Source organism: Trachurus japonicus, chromosome 7 (genome assembly GCF_045865225.1).
Source record: "Trachurus japonicus isolate A0001 chromosome 7, Traja_1.0".
NCBI lineage: Eukaryota > Metazoa > Chordata > Actinopteri > Carangiformes > Carangidae > Trachurus > Trachurus japonicus.
In genome coordinates this window covers 7,235,308-7,258,158 of record NC_140913.1, presented here as the reverse complement: position 1 = coordinate 7,258,158, position 22,851 = coordinate 7,235,308, and the positions used below count along the sequence as shown (strand labels likewise).

Here is a 22,851-nt window from a genome sequence, read left to right as displayed (position 1 = left end):
AAATTCACTTCCATCCTGCATTGATGAAAATACCGTCCTAAAGTGGGTTTGGGAAACCAAGCCTGCAATCATTCAACGGTTACGTTGGCATCGCTGCATGTGCTTCCCCACTTTACAGCTAGAGATAAATGAAGGCCGAGTTGCACCACGTGTGCAAGTTTGCCTCTTTTAACTGCCGCTGTTTTCCACCGATTCAGACACTCAGTGATATGTGTGGGTTTCATTGAACAATTTGCGTCTTAGGAAATGGCTTGGAAGTCAGCCTTCCCCCTGCTTCTCGAGCCAGGAAACGCCAAACGTCTGAGATTCGTCATTTGTTCCATCTGGCAGACCCAGTGGAGGGTTTGGAGGGGCCAAGGGTGCTTACATAACTAAAACAAATATCCAACATTTTAGGGGATTACATCATAAGAATGGGATCAAATTGGTAGGTTTTTAGCGGCGTTTATGTGCTGGGAAGGCGCAGTTTCGTTGTCAGAGCAACAGATTTGTGTAAAGTCATTGTGTGGCAGCTGATATGAATAATGTGACGATCGAATTACATCGTACGTGTTGAGTGCATCATGTCATGTCTCACCAGGTGATGTGGTCATGAGTAACAGTATTACAGGACTCCTCTTAAGATGTTATTGTATTGTCTGGCATAATGATTCCATTTTCAGGTTGTGGAAACATTATTATATGGTTTCTGGATTATTATTCCTGCAGATTGAAATGCTTATTGCCTTTAGCCGGCGACTTGCCGAATGACGTCTATGTTCAAAACTTTGTTCTGGCCCCCCCACCCCTCTCGTCCTGCTGGAACTGCTCTAAAATAAGGCGTGAATGCTTCACGAAAGAGAGAGAGAGGGGGGAGAGAAAAAAGGCTTTTGCACACACCGACTGAATGATGGATTTTATTTGGTCTCTGTTTGCTGAGCCCGAGCTTGGCTGTGTCGGTCTGTTATGTCGGTTTCTATGGTGAAAAACACAGGCCATGCCAGACTCCAAGTAGTACAAGAAATAAAAAAATAAAAAAAAGCATGTGCAAGGACAGGGAGAGGGGCGGCGGCGGGGTAACGAGGGAAACTTGATTCCAAGAATTCGGAGGGTGTGGAATCACAGAGAGCAAGACAAAACAGACAGAAAGTATATGTGCTGCAGAGCGAGGAAAGGGGGGGGCGAGAGAAAAGAAGCAAAGGCAGAGCAGCAGCAGCCTCTTTCAACACTCAAACGGAGTCACGTAGAAATGAACTGGCAGCTTTGAAAAGTCCAGTCTCTGAAGTTGCAACTTTTTCAAAAAAAAAAACCAAGGAAACAAGGGTTTGACAGACACGACTCTCCAGAGGCTCGTTCAAAATGAAGCTGTGGAGCAAAGTTTGAGGGCTCGTAGGCATTTCTATGAGCCGCTGCACTCAAGACTCAATGGTGCATTATGCAAAATTCAAATTATTCACTTAATGGAGAGGGTGACTCAGATGAATCTTTTTTTTTGTCTCATAATAGGTGCTTATAAAGTGCACAAATAACAAGAGCTGCTCTGAAAGTAACAGAGGAAGGTGAGGTAAAGAAGGACACAGCTCACCTGATGTGGATGATACACAGGTTGTGTGCTATAGTCAACAACAACACCTTCGCTCGCTTTGATCTACATTTCTAAACCGATACAGAGGTTTTTTTTTTATTACTTTGTCCGTAAAATTCACCACATGAAGCAATTAGGGGGTCATTTTTAGATTTACAGCTATGGCTTATTTTCAGTATAAATTACCTATAAAATTAACTACATTTCATGGAGCAGCAGCTCGCCCCAAACATTTTTTCCAACTCGTGGCCCACTTCTGCGGCTCACATCCAACCCTGTAACAATCCAGAGGTCGAGTTATAGTCTCTCAGAGCACTTTTTGTTTTTAACGATAACTATTGAACAGTCAGGACTGAGCCGAAAGCTGTGGAAACTCTTTTTTTCCCCCCTTCTTCCCGTTGCTAACCAGCTGTACATTTTGATTTTGATCCCCCAAGTTTTTGCCATGGATGTGTTCTCTTACCGCACACCCAGACTGAGATGGAAAACAGTCATATAACATAAAAAGTTCCCGTCATTGGCTTCAATAATTCAGGTGTATCGGAGAGATACAGGATACCGACAGCCGACCGGCATCAGCCTGTCACGCTGGTGAAAACCCTTGACGCTAACACATGCGGCGTCACGCAGACACTGTGCTGTAATTGCCTCTCCCTCCTGCCTGAAGTCCATTCAGAGACAGAGCGAGGTTCAGTTCAGTTAACAGTGCTAATCCCACATTTCAGCATGAACAGAGCTGTTGCTTATTCATGCCGCTTCCTCTCCATGAATGAAAGATGAGGTGCATTAGCGCATGCTGACATGTGATTGATAGTGCGCGCGTGTTTGTGCGCCTGTGTGTGTGTGTGTGTGAATGAGAGATGATGTATGTTAGCAGTGTCAGAGTCAGATTGATGGGGTTCATTTTATTTAACAGATTGAAGTGAGTGAAAGGTCAGCTGTGAGTGCAAGGCTGCTGCTGCTACTGCTCTGCCATTTCCTTGATTGGTGTGTGCATGTGTTTGTGTTGTGTGTACGTATGTGTATGTGTCTGCAGGTGTTCCTAAATGTTTAGACTAAATCAAAACACTCTTTTTCGTCGGTTTGCTGTACGCAGCTGCATCGAATCTCTCTTTGTTCATCATGTCACATCTGTGCCTCTGTGTGTGTGTGTGTGTGTGTGAGTGTGTGTGCGTCTCTTGCCCGTACCTGCTCGTCTGTTATCAGTCCATCTATCTGCAGCTTAGCTTGTGGTATGCAGCTCACCTGCAGTAAAAGAACTCCCACACACAAACTGTGCCAGCACACACATGTTTTTGTGTGTGTGTGCGCGTTGTTGGCTCAGACACAGTTACTGAGTCCAAAAGTAAGGTAGTCAGCACCTACTGGCACACACACACACACACACACACACACACACACACACACACACACACACACACACACACACACACACACACTTTTCATGCCTTCTATGCCCGTCTACAAACAGGCGAGGTGAGTCACAGTCTCTTTGCCCTTCCCCTCATGCTGTTAGTGTGTCTGTATGTATGTGTGTGTGTGTGTGTAGTCAGCACTCTCCCACGCACACGTATACACTTGCATATATACACTGTCACGCACACATGTACACACACTAAAACTCGAGCCAAATCCACGAGCAAACAGATGTCACTCTGACTGAAAAAACAACAACAGTGTACAGCTTGTCTCTGGCAGGCCGTGGTGATCCCTGCTTTCTGCTGTGGGCACCCTGTGTGTGTGTGTGTGTGTGTGTGTGTGTGTGTGTGCGCGTGTGTGTGCGCGCGCACCTGTGTGTGTGTGTGTGTGTCAGGTGACTAAGGTCATAGAGGATCAGTCACACCGGGGTCTGCTTTGACTCTGTATCAACAGTTTAGTCTACACTTCTCTACAAAAGCAATGGGTTTACCAGTTGCCACGGTGATGGCTCTGGTTCTCCAATCTGATTGGCCGCCTCCATCGTTCGCTGCCGGCGAGTGTTTACTACATCCACGGATGACTGCCTTGACCCCAGCAGACCTCGACTGACTTTGCTTTACACAGATATTGATGTTTGTTTTTTCTTACTCTCTATTCTACCACATGCATCCATATACTTTGTTGTTTGCGTGAAACCTTCTAGAAAGTTATAAGGTGTTCGTCACTCATAAAAATAAAATTGAAGACAGTGTTTGAGAAACAATTCATTGATATACACAGAAAATAAATCAGCATCACTTGTTAGAGCCTAATTAAGATGTTAACGAAACACGAAGGCCAAATTTCTAAATTTCTTGGACGTATCTCATGTTAAAGGTCCCAAGACACCTTCTCATTTATTTTATTTGAAGTGTTGATCCATAAAAGGACAGAGGTCATCTCAATGTTATTTTACAACATCCCTCAAACAACACTCAGAGAAACCAAATGCTGTAAGATTGGGTGGTTGGGATTTGGGGCATGGCCGAGAGAGGTAACTGCTTTGTTGTGACATCGCAACGTTACAAGAAGTTGTGTGCAAGTTGTGGACTTGATACTTAATATAGAACCTAGATGTGCTTTATAATTTAAAAAAAAAAGGAAATCTCACTTTAAATGCGATACAACGTGGCACCGTTAAGCAATTCGATGTACAGACAGTCAGTAAACCAGTCTGTGAGATGGTCTGTCATGTGACCTTTCAAGACCTGAAACACTACAGGGAGCTTTTCTCAAACTAATCGACTGTAACTTCAGAGCTGTCTGCTGGTCGCAAGGGCATGGCAGCTCGCCCAGGTGTGTGTGTGTGTGTGTGTGTGAGAGAGAGAGTGTAGCTGTATCTGAGGAAGGCACGGCAGTTAACACATCCCAACACATCCCACTAAACAAACCTTGATTGATGAGACAGCAGCCGATCTGCCATTCCAGTCCTCTTAGACAGAGGCTGGAGGCAGGCCCAGCGCAGGCATACACGCACACACACACGCACATACGCACGCAGAGGGGTTTCCATTTTGCTGTGGCAACGACAAGAGCTGACAAACATACATCAAGTAGTTTCCAGGTTGATCAGCCTCCAAACTGGCTCCTCGTTTAACTTTCATCAGCTGCTGATGAAGCCTCAGGACCAACAGGGCTCTCCTCTCACTGCACACGCCCATCACTCTGACAGCTCTGGACTCTCCGGGTTCAGTCCGCCCTCATCTGGATCTCTTGTTTCAGAACCACGCTTAACTGCACCGTATCTGTCACATGGAGCAGAGCGCTCGTAAGAGTCGGACCCCTCCTCGTTTTCCCCCATCGCTCATTTCAGAATACGTTAGCAGTGCAGCCGACTCCCCTCAGGCTCGTACTTACTATAAAACCAATCGTTTTTAATTAAGACTGATTCTACTGAGGAAAGAGTTGCTACCCCCACTTCCAAACACACACACACACACACACACACACACACAACCACAACATCCTCTCATTTGTTTTTTCTTCCATTCTCTTTTCCTTCCTCATCGTGTTTCTTCTTTATCCCTCCTCTTGTTCCTTCAAAGCCCCTCTCGTTGTTTAGCTGGAGGTGTGTGTGCTTGTGTAGTCGGAGCAAACACCACAAACCAAGATGGCAGCAGGATTGACCTGAAGAGTTCGACCTGAAGCTGCTCTCTCGATGACCCCAGCGTTTTTAGTGTCCACTCGGCCTCCCTGTGAGCCACATGGTTTTTAGTAAACTTCCCTTTGTTTTTTACGGCGTCTTTGCCCCGCTTGTCTCTGTTGTGTCTCTGCCCACCCCCCACCAGTGAGCCGCCAGGGCCAGAATGCAGCGGAACAACAAACCCAAATAGTGGCTATAAACTTCAGACTTGTTTATGGCGTGGGTCTGCTTGCTCACCTCTTGGTGAACCCCTGCAACAGACACCACTGTCCCCAACTGCGACCCCAACTTCACCCTGCCCAACCGGCCCTTTGGACGACCTCAATGGGCCCGCACTCCTTTTTTTACTCTTATACAACTGCCGTCTACAGCGGTACCATTCAACACGTCCTCCATTGACCAGTTTACCACTTCATTTATCCAATTTAATCAGCCTATTGTCCATATGGTTTGACCCATTTGAAACAGAGATCCCGCTGTGTTGCAGTAAAGAAAACCCCTCATTAGCCTCCCTTGCTTGTTTACACTGAACCAAACCAATCCTGCCACCATGTCTGGATTTAGATAGCATGGCTGCCGGCTCATCAAGATGCAGCCAAGGTGACTTAGTATTTGATCAGATTGGCGCAATATCCAATATCTGCACACTGATGAGTCCAACATCGTCAGGATATTGTTAACTCCCAAACTACACCCAGTCCAAAGGCCGAGACATACGTTTTGAGCATCGTGGTTGGCTGACAAAATGTTTTCTCAGCTGAGTTGTGGGACCTCATGATGGTGTGTTTGGCTGGGTGGCGGTCCATGGTTAAGGATAAAAACAAAGTTTGACTCAGATCACAAGCGAGCTGGTGTTGAGTGGTATCTACCAGGTCTGTGAAGTCTCTGCCAAAGTAGTGGTGGTGGTGGTGGTGGTTGGCTTTGAGGAGGTTGGCACATCCATTGTGTGTGCATGGTTTTTTGGGTGGAAGTTGGGCCTGGCAGCAGCCCCAACTTGAGTGCTCTACCCCCTGAAGAGAGGAGGCCAGTACCAATGTTTTCTCTGATTGTATGGTAGACACCATTAAAACATGTACTTGGACCAATGTAGTCAGTCCACCATTGCCTTTTCAATGTAAACTACCAGAAACATTCATGGTTTTACTGGATACTTTTAATACTTTAGAGAGGGAAAAATGCTTCTACCAGACAGCCTTGGTTATGGGTTGTAAAGTTCCTGCAGGGGAACCTGGCCACTGGTTCACCTTAATCTGGCCCACGTTTCATTACCAACCACAACAATAAAACCGGGCTAGAGGAACAGTCTCCTCTGCCACCCACATTCTGACCAAACCAGATCTCCAGTTTATTACTGTCTCCCCTCGCTCCCTCATCTCATTTAATTATGCTGATTCATGAGGTTTGACCTCAGCTGTGACCCACGGTTTTAATATCTCTTCCCTCTGCCATTGATTGGAGGGAGTTTAGGGTGTCTGTGGTTCCTTAAGAGCCAAACAAAATCATCACGAACATCATCTCTCAATCCCCCCACCCCCCTCCGCCTCCTTCCCCTCGCTCTGCTCGGAAATATGCAGTAATTGTCTCAGCTCCTCTTACTTACTTAAAGTGCGTCTGTTTGGGTTGGTGCGAGGTTAGCTGCTGAGATTTTAATCTGCTCACCGAGCCATCTGCTGCTGTCGTCGGGGGCAGCATATCTCAGGGATTAAATCAGAGGTTTGCGCTGCACGTGAGATGCTCCTCATGCACGCCGTCGCCCGGCGAAAAAAAAAAAAAAAAAAATCCTCCGTGACACACGCACGTATCCAGCCACAACAAAAACAAATGACACGTCCTGCCGAGCACATACTGCCGACGCACACGCATGGATGAGTACACACATGTTCGGCAAACGCGAGTGCAGCGAATGTGGGCCACTGTCACTTTCCCCACAGCTCAGATTGCCTAACAAGTCCCCGCCGCCTGCAGCTAAAGGCCCTGATTACCATTTTATTTCGGCATGTCATTATTTTGATGCTATCAATGGAAATGAATTGGCCGACAATTGATTTACAATAACTGTCCCCCTCCCCCCACCCCCCTCCACTACGCCGGCCCTCAGGGAGCCTCTGGTGCTCATTGATTCATTCCTCCTGCACTCTCTGTCTGACTGGCTCTAACGAGGCTTTCACCTATTATTGGCTACCTTACTTCAACATGACACAGATTGGATTTACGGCTGGATTTCAATAGAGTCATGGTTGGCCGTTCTCAGGGAAGAGACGCTAAATCTTTCAAGCTGGAACTGGGAAATTGACGTGACCCCTAATGGCCACCATGAGTGCTCTTCACCGGACTGAGAAGGTTGGTACTGTCACTGTAATAATAAAGAGCCTCGGTCTGCTTTATAATCAGAAACACATGGAAATCTCAACTTTATAGAAACCGGACCTTTAAATGTCCACTTTTATACTTTATGTGAGTTTGTTCAACAAGTTCTAAAACAGAGTATTCAATGTTTTTTGTTTTTTTGCAGGTTACTATTTTAACTTATAAGATAAGGCCAAGCTGTAGTGGTGTGGCTGAGCTGGCATGTTTCTGTGTGCTTGTGTGGCTGCTGGTGAAATTGTTCAACACACTGATTGGAGGGAGAACACGTAGTAAAAAAAAAAAAAAAGAAAGAAAGAAAAGAAAAAACTCTCAGCTGGCCACAGGGCATGCAGAACATCATTAGTGCCAAGTGTCTGAAAGCTGTCGAAAACATTCCCATCACAGCACAACTGGAGTGCTCACTAACAACCCAGACCATTATGCCTACTCTCTGCCTGAGCAGCAGACAGAGCCCCGCAGACATCGAGATGCGTCTTAGGTGCATGTAGCACATGTGCAGTGGCGACCATTTTCTCTCACCTCAGTCGAGTGTGTCAAGAGTCTCAATGGAGAGTCTCTCGCCTCAGAAAGAAAAAGTGCATGTGACAGTTTGGGGACTTTACTTGGGTGGTCCTCTTAAAAATACCTTTCCAGATGCAGCGGTGGAGGTGGTTCACCGTGCTCTCTGCCCTGTCCCCTGTGGGATGTTTAGTAAATGCTAGCTGGAGCGCCAGTCTGATGGTTAATGGCTTGTAATAGCCGATAGCTACTGTACACCGGCTGCAGCACTACAGGACGATGGCCGCCCAGTGTCTCTTTTCTTAAAGGGATAGTTCAACAGTTTGGCAAACTGGCCCGTTGCTATAATCCCTATAGTCATAGCAGTAGGTTCATTACCTTTAATTGTCGGTGCAAGCTATTTTTAGAACGGCGGAGCAGAGCCGTGAGCTGCTCAGAGCTACGCTACGGAGGCTAATGCTGAAACACTTCTCCTCCCTGTGATTGTTAACTTCCTGTCTATCCGACACACTTCCTTTTTTATTGCATGTTTGTTATGGGTTACGGCCTCTCCATCTTTTTTTTTCTTTCTAAGTCTTTTGGATGTAGCTTGCTGTTAAAACATCAAATGAATGTTAGCAACTGCAAGTTGACCGTGAAAAAAACAAAGCAAAACAAAATACACGCACCCTCTCATCTCCATACCATTAGACTGTCTGAGTGAAGCAATCACCAGCCACACTCAGGTGTATTCACTTGACAGATACTCTAATTGCAAGAGCTTTTAACTGATGCAAATGCTGCTAATGCTAATCCTGATGCCACTCATGTCTGCTCTGATAGTACTACACTATTTACTGTGTTACAGCAGCTCGTCACAGGCGGGTCAGCGGGCTGGCAGTGGCTGCTCTGACAGCTGCTCGACTGCGCCGTGCTCTAAATGTGAAGGGAAGTGGAAGGGGCTGTCTGGAGCACCTCTGCCAATCTAAGCAGGGCTCTGCACAACTGACGCTGCAGCGCGGCTCACAGGGGTTTGAGCTCGTTTCTCACATTCTCTGAGTCCTTTAGCTGCTTTTTCTCAGGAGGCTCCAGTTCATTGAATTGAGATGAACTGTAGAAACATCTCAAAGATGATCAAGACACACCTACCTGATGTTTTCCCACTATTTCTCCACCCCTCACTTGTTTTTCTCCGTCTCTCCACATAATAACACTCAGAGACCACAGCTTGCATCAAAGCAGGCGGCATGTGTAAGAGCTTGTTTCGCCATGCTAGTTGATGGTATCAACAGCATGGTGGTTGTATTGACCCGGCGTGTCTGCTAATGCATTAGCCAGAGCCATGCTTGGCCCACTTAATGCCCCAACGACAACAAACACGCCCATGGTGGACAGACAGCCGCTGTTTTGTGCAGCGTACAGGGAGCTGCTGACTGCCTGTGAAACACCCAGTGTGTTCAGCGGTCTGTCTAAAAAAAAAAAAAATGCAGGCAGCAGGGCTCGGTCAGGAGAGTGACGGTGGCCAGTCATGGTGTTTGAAACAGCTGACAGCCTGACCTAATCCCATCCCACAGACAGGAAGGAAAAGGTTTGTAGCCTCTGGCCATGCGAGCCGTGATCCCTCAAAAGACTAGCTGTTTTGTGTACAGCCAGGGGTTGGTCACTGGACGAGCAGGAGGAGGATTTGCTTGGGGTGGGGGTGGGGGGGCTTGTAAGCTTTACTCACATTGGACTACAACTGATCTTATCGTTTCTGATAGTTTGGGTTTAGAAGCTATTTAAGTACAGACAAACTCTTGCAAACTGAGCCGTCACCGCTGGATTTAAATAAGTGCAACGACCGCTGAGAAACTGGCCATGGCTGACCGCCTCCCCGACCTGCTGGGGAAATGAATTTGAACTGGAAAAACACAGCAAAAGTCCAGCAGCAGACATTGAAAGCAAAGACAGAGAGATCTAATCCAAGAAACAATCAACCCCTCGCGGCGTCTGACACACACCGGTGCTCTGCCGTGAGTTTCCCCCTGCAGATCGCAGGCAGTCAAAAGCTGTAACCCCGCCGGCCCTCGGTCAGAATGCACAAGGGGGGAAATGACTCTGTGGTTTTTAATCAAAGGGATTGAGCAGACAGTGACTTTAGGGCTTAACTATCATTTCTGACCTCTTCTGGTGTCAGTCCCTTAAAGAGTCCTAATCCCAACTCATTCTCCTCGATCCCACAGGTCTTGACCACAGCAGCAAAAACGCCTCCAGCGCTACAGTTGCAAAGCGGTGGATTTTCGTGTTGCAGCAGACACGCAGCCAGGGGGGTTGGCTTGCAGCTGCCCGAGCCAGTTCCTCTCCATACATTAAAAATAAGACACATCTTCCCCCGCTGTGTTTGCTTTGAACAGGAACTGTAAACACAGACACACGCGGCTGAGCCGGATAGTCACACATACATTGAGTCATTCACTCTGAGCCAGTGACCTGTGCTGTTTACCGCCGCTGCCCGCCCGCCCCCTCCCTACAGCGGCTGCTCTCGTGTCGGACGCGTTGGTAAGAGGACCCTCACACATCGTTAGATTCACACCTTCTATTATCCTCTAAACCATCATATCACCTCCGCTGTCTCCCAGCGCCAGAGGCTTGTTTATGTTATCAACAATTCATTTACAGCTACTGAGTCACAGCAGACCACTCCATCTGTGCGTTATCACCCCCCGAGCCGTTCTATTTACTGTATATTGTGGCTGCGTCCTGGAAGATTTGACTAAAGTGAGAATCAAGTCATTAAGGCCCCTTTGAACAATGGAGCCGGTTAATCCTCTGCATATTACTCAGTAGTCACATTATGATGAACTGCTGCCATCTCTTATATTCTGAGTAGACAGGATTAATTACAGTCCTGATTAACCCATATTAATGAGGCCTAAGAGAAAACAAGACAAAGACATGTGTGATGTAACAGAGGAAAATGTTGGAGGCCAGACTGCAGAACAAGACCGAACCTGAATACTACAGCCCTGAGTAATGCACTTGTTACAGTTTACCTGTCTGTCTCGCCAAACGGCTTTTCACCACGACGTCCGTGACGATGCTGCTGCTGATTTTTTTTTTTTTCATGCATCAAAGAGTGGAGCGTTGTAATAAAAGTTGAAGACGCCACAATGGAATTTTGTCATTATTTATGGTGCATTGTCGCCATGGCGGTGAAACACAAACAGCCAGGGAAAGGCTGCACAGTGCTCCAGCTCGGCAGATAATGTCTTTAATGCCAGCAGCTTTCATGAAGCAGCGTCTTTATCAACCCCCCCCTTCACTCTGCCCTCTCCCCCAGCTATAGGTGTCAGTGAGATACAGACAGAGAGGGCAACCGAGAGGTTAAGACTGTAATTGGTGGTCTGTCCTGGTCCCTGGTAGCCGAGGGCTCCAGGGAAGAGGCTTTAGCGGGCGTAATGATGCCTGTAAGATGAGAGGGGATTTGACTGCAAGCCCCCCCCACCCCCCACCCACCCTCGCTTAAATCCCCCCTCATCCTCCTCCTCTCTGACAGGAGGATCCATGCGCAGCAAACTGCCAGCACACACCATCACAAGGACACGCGCTGCTCCCACGGCACGGCAACACCAGCCGTGTCCATTGTCCCCCCCCCGTCCTGTTTTCAGGAAGTCCACCCACCGAAGCAGATAAATGTGAATGGGGCGTTCAGACACGAGCAGGAAGCACAACAAACTCTTCATGTCAGATTTCAAATTATAAAAGCTGACATCATTCCACAGACCCTAAACCTGCACTAATCCTCTCAGATTAGTGGAAACGTCAGGCGGGGAGAGTGCGTGTTCAAAGGATGAGGGGGCAGAGCGGGTGTCAGGGAGCACCCAGTCATCTGTTTTGTTTGGGTGTCCATCTTAGTGCAGTCGAGAAAGGGTCGAGAGTTTGTTTTAGGTGTTGGGATGTGATTTATCATTATGGGATGAGGCCCGTGTCTGCAGCTCTGCTCTGCTGCTGGGAGCTCCTTTGATGTGTGAGAGCAGGCGGGACTTGCTTCTTTTTGTGTGTGTGTGTGTGTGTGTGTGTTTGCATTTGCGCGCAGAAGTTAGTGTGACTTGAAACAAGTGTGGAGACGTACACATGTGTGTGTGTGTGTGTGTCTGCGTGTTTGCACAAGCGGTCTTGGCGAGGTCGTCACATGTTAAGGCATCTGCTGCAGTGCAGGCTGGACCAGGGCACCCGAACATGCCTGCTGGTGTTCCAGTGCCCCGTAAGTAATACTTAGAAATCAAACTGCCTCTGTATGTGTGTGTGTGTGTGCATGTACGCCCTCCATGCCAGCTGGCAGCAGCAGCCATGCCCACACAGCCCCCCACCCCTCCCCCACCCAACCCCCCCAGTGCTATTTATGTATTTGCTCAGCCATGCGACTTAACCCTTTCACAAGCAACCTCAACCTCAGGGCACGTTACACTCCAAGCAGAAATCTGCCCTATGCCCCGCATTCCCCCGACCCTGCGCACACACAGACACACTGCTCCCCTTGTTACCCATAATTCACATCTGGCCTCCTTTTTAAACGGAGGCGGCTTTTTTCTCTCTTTTTTTCCCTCTTTTTTTTTGTACCGACGCGAGGAAAAGAGCCATCAGCAGATTCCTCCTCACTCGCGCCTCCCTACGACCTTCCTCCGCGCAGAAAGCGTCGTTTACGAGGCCGTAAACGCAGGAATTTTCTTCTCTCCCCTCTGCTATTCCAACGGCTCTGATGCCAAACACAATTCTGGCTCATCACAGCTTTTACCAATCAGCCCAAATTATGAAAAGGGGTGAGATACTATAACTGCAGGAATTGTATAAACTGAACCGAAGGCCTTTGATTTTTAACCACAAAGAGAAATATAGTATGGCTGAAGGAAATGGTTTACATCAGCACCAGTCAGTACAGGGGTTTAGCTTGTCATCTAATATTATCAACTAGTAAGCATTCAGACGTCTTTATATGAGACTGAACACACAGACCCACACACGGACTCACCCACACACACATAGTATATGCGCACACACACACACAGACACACAGATCAATGGGAAATGTCCATTAGTGTATAAGCAGGAATTAGAACAACTTTAAAAATGGAGCAAATTGAGTTATCCTGCTTTTAGATGGCTCTAAAACATTTGTTGTCTAAGATCATAACGGGGGACATTAAATTCTTTTCTTGGCTTTATTTGACCATTTCAGAACTGGCCTGGACTAAAAGCAAAGTTGCAGGCCTAAGTATGCTGTTATTTCGCTGCTGTGTGTGAAGTATTTGACTTGAAAATCAGCACCAGTGCAGCTGATAAATTTGTTGTTGCTGTATTTGTTTGCATACAGGTGTTGAATCTTTATTTATTTATATTTTTATTTATCTTATATTGTATAAAATAGGATTTCCACATAGTCTGTATTAAGAATCTGAACCCTAATACAATCGTGTAACTTTGTGATGTCACAACAAACCCCCAAGCCCCGCCCTGCCATCCAATCCTGAAGGATTTGGTTTCTCCGAGTGTTTGTCTGCAATATTTTTCTACTGGACTATTCGGAAAACAATCAGCCAATCAGAAGAGATGCTCAGAGAAAGACCACCCCCAAAGCTTATTTTACACTGTAAAAACACCACTCCTAAATATCGGTATTACCTGCTGCTTAGAAATGCAGCGATGCACATCTCAGATATGTGGAGGTGGAGGCTCAGTCTGGTAGCAAGTTCACACTGGGGTAACGACACTGCGGGCCGTGCACGCGTCCAAGCCTTTTCACCGTAGCTTGTTATAAAACGTTAAGTTGCATTTCACCCGTCTAAAAACAGCAAAAGCCAAGAAAGGGATGGAAAAGGAAAAGCTATGGAAAAGTCCAGCTGTATTTACTTACCCCCACCTCCCTCCACCACCACTCCCCCACCCCCCACCCCCTTCATTCTCCATTTTACGTTTCTGAACTTTCCGTCTCCTCAGTGGGCCGAGCCCTGGCTCTCTCCGGCTGAGGGGAGCTACTCTCTCACCATTCCCACGGAAAGAGTTGCCAAAGCAAATTTGGCGAGAGGAAATGGAGACCCTGCTCCCTTCCCAAACCTCCCAATCTCTTCCCTTTCCTTCTCTTTGTGTGTGTGTGTGTGTGTGTGTGTGTGCATTCAGAGCTGCTCTGCATGGCCTCCAGGCAGCAGTGTGAAGGCCTGCTGTACACGATTACTCATCCCATGTCTTCCCTCTTTGCTTGCCTGCTCTTACTTGCGCTCCCATGTTTTTTTCCATTCATGTCGCCGATGTCACATGAAACTCGTGAAACAACACTTTTGGTGATTTCCATGTTCGGACTTGACTGGTAGAAAGTCTGTGTGCTACTAATGGGGAGCATGTAAGAGCCGTCAGATGGTTGTGGAGCTAAAAACAAGGCTGCCTGTCTTCACTTCCTCTCTGATAAGCAGCGGTTTTATCTGAGAAATCCTCTGTTTGTGTGTCTGACTGTCGCTCTGTGCTCAGACTTGATCTCCTGCCATAAACTGTTTATTCTTCTCTTCTCGCTGTTCTTTTTTATTCCCTTCTTCACCTCACTATCCTTCCCACTGTTTTCATCCATGTGTTTTTGGAATAGGTCCTCCTTTCCTTTTGGGACCTGGGGGCTAATTTAGCCTCTTGGCCTCTAAGTTTTGACAACAGCATTGCGTTGCATAGCACACACACACACACACACACACACACTGAACATTTTTATCTAGCATAGAGCCCTGAAACCTGGAAATGAGTTTGCATTTTAACACTTCCAGTTTCCTCGTCCTGGTTTTTCGGTAGAGCTGCACGACTAATCGCAACGTGGCCAAGTGCAATATCAAAATAGCAGGAACATTTTTTTCTAATAAAAGGTAAAAAAAAAAAAAAAAAAAAGTGACACAACACTGTTGTGCATTGTGAGCACTCTAAGTGTTGTGTTGCTACAGAGACGCCCCGGCCAGCAAATATTATTTAAACATGTTTGTTTGGTACAAGACCAACAAAAATCACATTTATTTGGCCAGTATCTGCCCAAACAATGGCAGTATGATGGGGCTTTTTGCAAATGGTTGAGCCCAGTACAAGCAAGTTAATACAAGCTCAGACTGCTCAACCTATCATCACTATGGCGCGCTCATCATTTCACATGTACTTTCTGTGGCTTGATCTATATATAAATAAAGGAGACAAACACTCACGTTACTGGAGAGAGTTCAGATGCTAAACACTGTAAAGCTCTGCAGCAAAGATATTCCCTTTGACTTAATCAAAGACACATTTCATCACATACAGATATGTTATGTGTCCTGACAGTTGCTTTCTATCCGTTGTTCTGAGCCTTTAAACTTTAGCCTGGCTGGTGCCGGCAGCTCCGAGAGGTCTCTCCTCTGTTTTGTCTACCAGCCTCTCCGGACTCTTCCTGGAAGCGGAGACCTCAGGAACAACAGCAGGTTCTGATGCCATAAAAGTTTCAGAGAAAAAAAAAAACAAAAAAAAAAACTCTGATGTTCATGTTGAAATAAGAAGGAACTGAGCATCGCAGCGTCGCTCCAGGAAAACACTGGGAGGTGACAGGAGAGCGGGCACATTCTGTCATAACAGCAGTATCAATACAAGCTGTTTTCAATACAAGCTGTTTTTTTTTTTGTTATCATTATTTTTATTTTTATTTTTCAACCAGGGCTGTGGAAACACTCTGTCTTTTTTGTTTTTCTTTCAAGTAGCAGGGGAATGCAGGAGAAGCTCCATGCTAATGGGATAAATGATGGGTTTATGTGAGGGGAGGTGGTACGGGCAGGTACTGCTGGGGCCTCCACTCTGTATACAGCTACCTGATAGTCTGAACATCTGCCGCGCACACACACACACACACACACACACACACACACACACACACTCAGCCCTGTGCTTTTGCCTGGCAGGTGTCTTTGCCTCCAAGACTTGAACTCAACAAGTTAATACTCGCTCCTTATAATTCCAAACCTGAAGTGAATAAATACAGTAACTTATGTGCTGAGCACGGGAGAAATTTCTCATCACTAAATCAAAGTGAATATTAGATAAGTGCAGTCAGCAAACCAGTTTATCTGGAAGTCAGAACTCTGCCTCAGCAAGACTCGGGATTCTTGAATAATAACATTAATTTGATCTTTTTTGCAGTGCAGTGCTGCAAGAGTTTGAGTGTAACTATGTGTGTGTGTGTTTTTAGTTTTTTTTTTTCTTGCTATTTACTTGACTGGAGACAGAGAGCCCATTGTTCTGTGCGACTTCTCAGCCAAGGAGACGATGGTGGGATGAACTAGTTGCCAAAATTGGAGCTCTGCGTGTGTGTAACCCACAAACGCACAGTCGAGGAATCTCACTTGAGCGAGCAGCCGCCGCGCTCGGTGTATTTTTATCCCGTATGTCCGTGTCTCTCACACACACACACACTCACACACATACACACACACAGGAGCGAGTGTCATTCGGACTGAGAAATTAGCATAGACAGGTGGTAAATTCAACAGCTCACCTTCCCAGCACTGCTCACAACAATTCACGGCTCAAACCTCAGGGGGGGAAACTAAAGTGTTTGTTTGCTCCGAGGCCGACAGCTAATGAATTCAGCCTTGAACCTGAGCGCCCCCGGTCACTACGCCTCTTCTGTTTTTTTCTCTTTTTTTTTTTTTGCACAAGCAGTGGAATGACATGTTGTCTGACACCTGTTTGTTTCTCAGCGTATGTGTGTGTGTGGGGCTGTTTTGCATGAGGTGAGCTAACTCTCACTTTGCCTCCAGGAAGGGGCCCCTCCCTTTTCCACCACTACGGGCCCCTCAGCAAGACATGCAGAGAGGCTAAAGTCAGGTCACGGGCTGGGTGCGGCTCCGCTCGCCCTCCTGAGTAAAGAAACGGCAAAGAAAACAGGTTGTTTGCCCTTTCATCTCAGCCTGGTCTGGTGTAGAGGGGTGTGGGGGGGGGCTGCTGGGTTAGGCAACCTGTTCAGCACCATACACCACTCTGTGACAACCACACGGTCTCCACGCTGTCACACTGTGCGGTGGAAGCTGAAATGATTTCTCGCAAGTGTTGTTATCGAGATTTAAACACAGATTTATCACTTTTTATTTCATATTCCCGAAACCAGTCTGACACGTTCCAGAGCTTTCAGCCACATCTCACAGCCTTCATCGTCAGGCAGTTTGTCTCTTACAGACAGGACATTTATAGATAGTTGTAGATAATTACAGCTGGGTGATAAAAATCAACCTGAAGAACATAGTTAGTAGAAAATGCGTGTTATGCTCTCATCTGGATGATGACTGACAACCATCATGTTCTATAAGATATTTCAGCCGCAGACACTTTTAGTTTTTTCCCATGATGCTTCTTCTCTGCAGCCTCTAACTTCTTCTGCTTGCTTTCTTTCTCTGTGACTGGAATCTTGCTTGTTTGTAGAGGACATCCGGTAATCTATGACACAGGAAACGCTCTCAAACAGACAGACGAACAGAGTTGGGTGGAGGGTTCGGGGGCAGACGGCAGCAGAGCAGCAGCAGCAGCAGCAGCAGGAGGAGGAGGAGGGGGGAGGAGGAGGGAGTGGCAGAAGAAGAAAAAACGAAGATGAAACTGACAGATCTTATCAAGAACCAGATTCTGCTGTCTGTCACAAGAGCGGCTTGAGTCAAAGCCGCTGGGATTTGGTTTTTGTTTTTTTTAAATCTTAATTAAGGTGACACTCCTGTTTTCGACACCACCAGATTGCAGCGTCGTTCCCACATCCAAACCTTCCCACGGCGGCTTTCACCTCAGCTCGGAGATCAAGTTTTGAAAAAGACAGTGATTGTCAAAAACCATGAGCTTCCTCGCACGCACGCCTCCTCCATATTTGCTGCTTTTTTTTTTTTTTTTTTTGTCTAAGTCGACAGCTGCTGTTTTTATAGCTTGAGTAGAAAGTGTGGTGACGTCGTGAGGAGAGCGATAGAAGGTTGTGGTGGGCGGTCGGGTCAACAAAGCAGGACAGCAGTGTTTGTGTTATTCTCTCGTGATCTATTGTAGTCATGACAGCAAAGATTGTCCCCGATGACGAGAAAGTCCTTATTTCATCCCAGATGAAACGAAACGATCTTCGGCCATTATTATAGTAACCATGGTGACGAAGATGGGTACATGACTCTTGGTACAGTCCATAATCAGAGGGTTGGAGTGGTTGTTGGGGTTGGAGGACTTCCACAACCTCCACATGAACCCTCTCCTGACTGACTCATCCCTCTGCTCCCTCGGCGTCCTCTCCGACAGAAACAAACCTCCGACATGTTCAGAGAGAGAACGACAGGATAAAGAAGCCAGTGTGTCTCCGTAAAGCACGACCGATCCACAATTTCATACTTCAATATTCCCTTATTTTTTGGGGTCATGGCACTGCTTCTCTATCGAGAGCTTTTTCTGAATGTCCACAACTCACGGTAGTAAAATATAGTGAAACCGCCTAAAGGTCAACGTAGTGAAAGTGTAACAAAGTCAGTTTTAATGGCAAGTTTCACTTCTTCATTTGCTTTTTTGAACAGTTCTGTAGGTTTTCTGCCCCACTCGACGAATCCACACATTTCATCTTCGGTTCTTAAATCGTGTGTGTTCATCATGTCACATTGACTGGGATTCTCCTCTGCGTGGTTGGACGTCCACTTGCAGAGGAGATTAAAGTGTTAAGAGATGAAGAATATTTCAACAGGCAGCAGAGACGGCTTTGCGAAGTTATGAGACTGAAGGACTGTGCTACATTTCTTTTTTTTTTTTACCAAATGCTATTCATAGCGTTGGGTCTGAGACAAACAGCAGCGGCCTGCAGACAGAGGAAGTGTGCCGAAACCGTGAGGGTTTCAAAAGGCACAGACAGTCTTCAACCGAGAATTCTGTTATCACCCCACCCATCCTGTCTCTGCCACACACTCACACACAAACACACTTACACACAGCCTTAGACGTTTTACACACACACACACACACATCTACACACTGGCCCAGACACGTGCTGGCACATGAGTCCCTGCATGGGGTCCCCCTACGGCGGCTGAGATAAGCCCGGCCGCTCTCGCTGTTTCCACCTTCGCTGCCCCGGTGACTGGAGGATTTGTGAGTTTCTCATGCGCGGGATATTCCTGACCGCCGTGTGTGAAGTAAGGAGCTGTAAATCGACATTTGACAGATGCATGCTTCAAAGGTGCGGCGCTAATATTTTTCTGCTCTCGGCGCTCCTAACCGTGTTTCACTGGAAGCATGAATAATAATCATAAAAGCATATCTGTCTTTTAATAAAAGGCCAATGTCAACCCCTCCCTCCCCTCCCAGACACCAGCGTAATGCTGCTGCGTAGATATTATGAGGTGTCATGTTCTCAGTGTGAGGTGTTGGAGCTGAGTACATAGACGGCGCAGCAGTCTGGGCACGTCTGACACACACCTCAGCTAATCGGAAAGCCTTATCTTAGAAGTGTGACATCCTGTCTATGCTGTGTAATCCACCCCGGATCATGAAGAGGGTGGGCTGCAAAGTGCATGGATGTTTGCACACACACATGCACACACATTTTTGTGTGTCTGAAGTTAGCCCGGCTCTGTCACTCTGCAGCAGGCCTGCTGTAAGTCAGAGAGCACTGATAAGTTTCCATGAGTGTGTGTCCCTGAGCCACAGACCCTGTTTGATAATGTTTAATCCCACACAGGAAGATATCATGGCACTCTACTGGGATCATTTTAACCAAATCAAATTATAGTGAAACTCCACCAGTCTTCATTTTTGCACCGGGTCCCCTGAGAACCAGCACCACAGACACCACTGGAGCTCTTTTACAAAAAAAAACAGGAATTCCCACCCCGGCTGTCTGTTTGCCTCATGTCTCACAGTCCCACTGTTCAGTAATCGAGACATGCAGATTTCTCCCTCCCTGAAGCCCCCACCACTGAGCCCAAAGAGCTCAGCTGCCAATTTCCCTGACCCCCCGACGCTCCTCTCCGTCCAAGATTACCGGAGCCAGATCTCGCCCTGATGGAGAGCCGCGGCGTTGGCAACTGGTAATCCACGAGACGAGGACTGGCACGTGGCACAGACGCTCTGCCCAGAGGCAGCACTGTGTGTGTGTGTGTGTGTGTGTGTGTATGATCAGCCACTCTCCGGGCTGAACTGCAGACTAGCCTCTTGCCTCTAGCCCTCTAATGCTGGCCTGTTATGTAGGACATATCTCTTCATCTTTAGATAACACACAAACCTACCAACCACAGTCAGGACTCCTCTGTTCTACTGTTAAGTATCTTTGCTATATACAGCAATTAAAATCCATCCTCTCATTACAAAGAACGGGATTTTAAAAAGCACGAAAAAAAAGGGCAAACAACATGTGCACAGCTTCTTCTCACTGTGATCAGTTACAGTAAAAACACTGATTATGACGTTTGAGTGATGCTGTGATTTCTTCAATCCATCTCAGTCAGTCAGTCGATCACCGAAGGGAGATATTGCAGTTACAGATATTCTGTGAATCTTTATGGGATCTGTTCAGGTGTTTAATAAGTCCTTTTATAAGGTGTTTGTGATTGTTCGGACATTTCAAGCTGCTTCAGTCTTTTAGGAAAACAGCTCGTTACTTAAATATATTCTGACTGCACAGAAAACTACACACCACAAGTGACATAAATAAGACGCCAGGTTTCTCTTTGATCTTTGGAGCATGTGTCTTTTCACAAATAACCTCCTCTGATGTGGTTATTTGTGATAAAAAAGCTCTTCAAACGAAAGCTAATCTCCAGTCTCATTTATTTGAAATGAAACATCTCGAAATCCATAAATGTCATTTCCTCATTTGAAGGACATCTTCAAAGGGAACAAAAACGTGGCCCTTAGATAAAAGCCTTAAATGACCCATATTTTACACTTTCTCTGTGTTTTATTTACAAGTGTTGATCCATAAAAATATACATTTGTGGTTTTAAGAGCTAAAAATCATCTTTATTAAGTTTTTCATCACTTCTATCTGTGAATCAATGAGCCAATCAGAGGAGAGAAGGCGAGCCTCAGCTTTACTGTGACATCACAAAGATACAGAAGTCATGGCGGCTCGTTTTAAGCACGATTTCTGAATACAAATTTTGCATTTCTCTGTGGACTGAGCACTTTGATTCTTTCACAGTATCATCACAGAACCTCAAGCTGCTTTTTAATCAAAAGACATGAAAATCTCGTTCTATAAGATATGTGACCTTTAATCTTTCAGAGGCTGTGTGACATTGTTAGGGAGCGACACAGACGGTCGTGTAGCGGCCAGGTGGACGGGGGACAGCTGTCACATCGGCAGGCCTCGGTCATAGTTGTTCGTCTAGCCACGCTGCTTTCCTGTGAGAGCAGCTCTGGTTACACACACACACACACACACACACGGCAGAGCATGACACACTGCCAGCATGGTGGAGAGAGAGAGAGAGAGAGAGAGAGAGAGAGAGAGAGAGAGAGAGAGAGAGAGAGAGAGAGAGAGCATCCAACCCCATTACCAATGACCACCTGTTGACACCATGCAGGGGGTGGTGTGTGTGTGTGTCTGTGTGTTCTGCCCACTGCAGCAGTTCACTGTAGATTCCTGAGGGAGATCCTCAGAGAGAGAACATGAGAGCGAGAGAGCACCAGAGTGAAACGGAGAAAGAAAAGAGAGAGAGAGAGCAGTGTGAGTGAGTGAGTGAGTGAGTGAGTGAATAAATCCCCTCTAGAAACGTTGCTGGTTTGACGGAGATCTGGGCTGCATGTGTGTGACCTCTACTCCCAACACAGGACCTCTGCACAGCCAGAACACATGTATGATAACAGCAGAACCCAGCCAGCCAGTATACAGACACATGGAGCCTTTACTTCCTCCACATGTTGAAGGAAAAGATTTATCTCAAAGGAAACTGCTTTTCGCACAACATTTCACGTTTCACGTCAGATCAGACCTTTCCTGCATGTCCCCCTCTCTCTGCCTCCCCCTTTCCTGTCTATATCACTATGTACTATCAAATGAAGGCAAAAACGCCAAAAAAAAAATACTTTAAAATCCAAATATCAGAAGTTTAATTTTTGCTATGAAATGAACAGTTTTAGTTAGATTTAGATTTTCATGTCCACATCAGAGACACACACAGGCGCACCGTCTCAGAGTAGTTGGATCATTCATCTGCTGCTGTGATTCCTGTTCTCCAGGTAGCAAGAGAAGACAAGAAAGATTTGTTAGATTTAGATTTTTCTCGGAAAGCAGCACACACACAGACAGACACACACACACATTGTTCAATTAGAAATGCATCGAGATTGCCCTTAGCTTTTGTGTGTGTGTATGTGTGTGTGTGTGTGTGAATGAGGCAGCTAGTGACAGCCACAGCTTGGAGAGGCTGAGGTCATGGCCACAGAGCCAGCCTAATGGGGGAAAGAGAAACAAACCCCTACTTGTCTGTATGTGTGGGTGTATCTGTGTGTGACAGACAGATATATACACACCCACACGCACAAAACACACACAGACAGACACTGCCCCAGTCACCTCTTGCCTCCTCTCTTGGCTGCCCATGAGCAAACACGATTGTGTGTGTGTGTGTGTGTGTGTGTGTGTGTGTGTGTGTGTGTGTGTGTGTAACCCTGTAGCAGCTTCCCACAAAGACACACAACTTTACACAGAGTCAACACCACGCCTAAATTTAAACACACTCACACTTCCAGCTATCAGACACCTCCGCTGGCACTCCTCTATCAGGCATCTGTACACACACACACACACACACACACACACACACAGAGTTATTGGTCTGTCTGACATTATTGGGTGCATTTCCAGTTCATT

At 46.6% G+C, this 22,851-nt stretch overlaps 1 protein-coding gene across 1 annotated transcript in view; it reads left to right on the top strand.

Moving 5' to 3' along the window:
* skia (SKI proto-oncogene a) overlaps nt 1–22,851 on the top strand; it is a 76,007-nt gene that overhangs the window by 43,701 nt on the left and 9,455 nt on the right. The window lies entirely within an intron of this gene.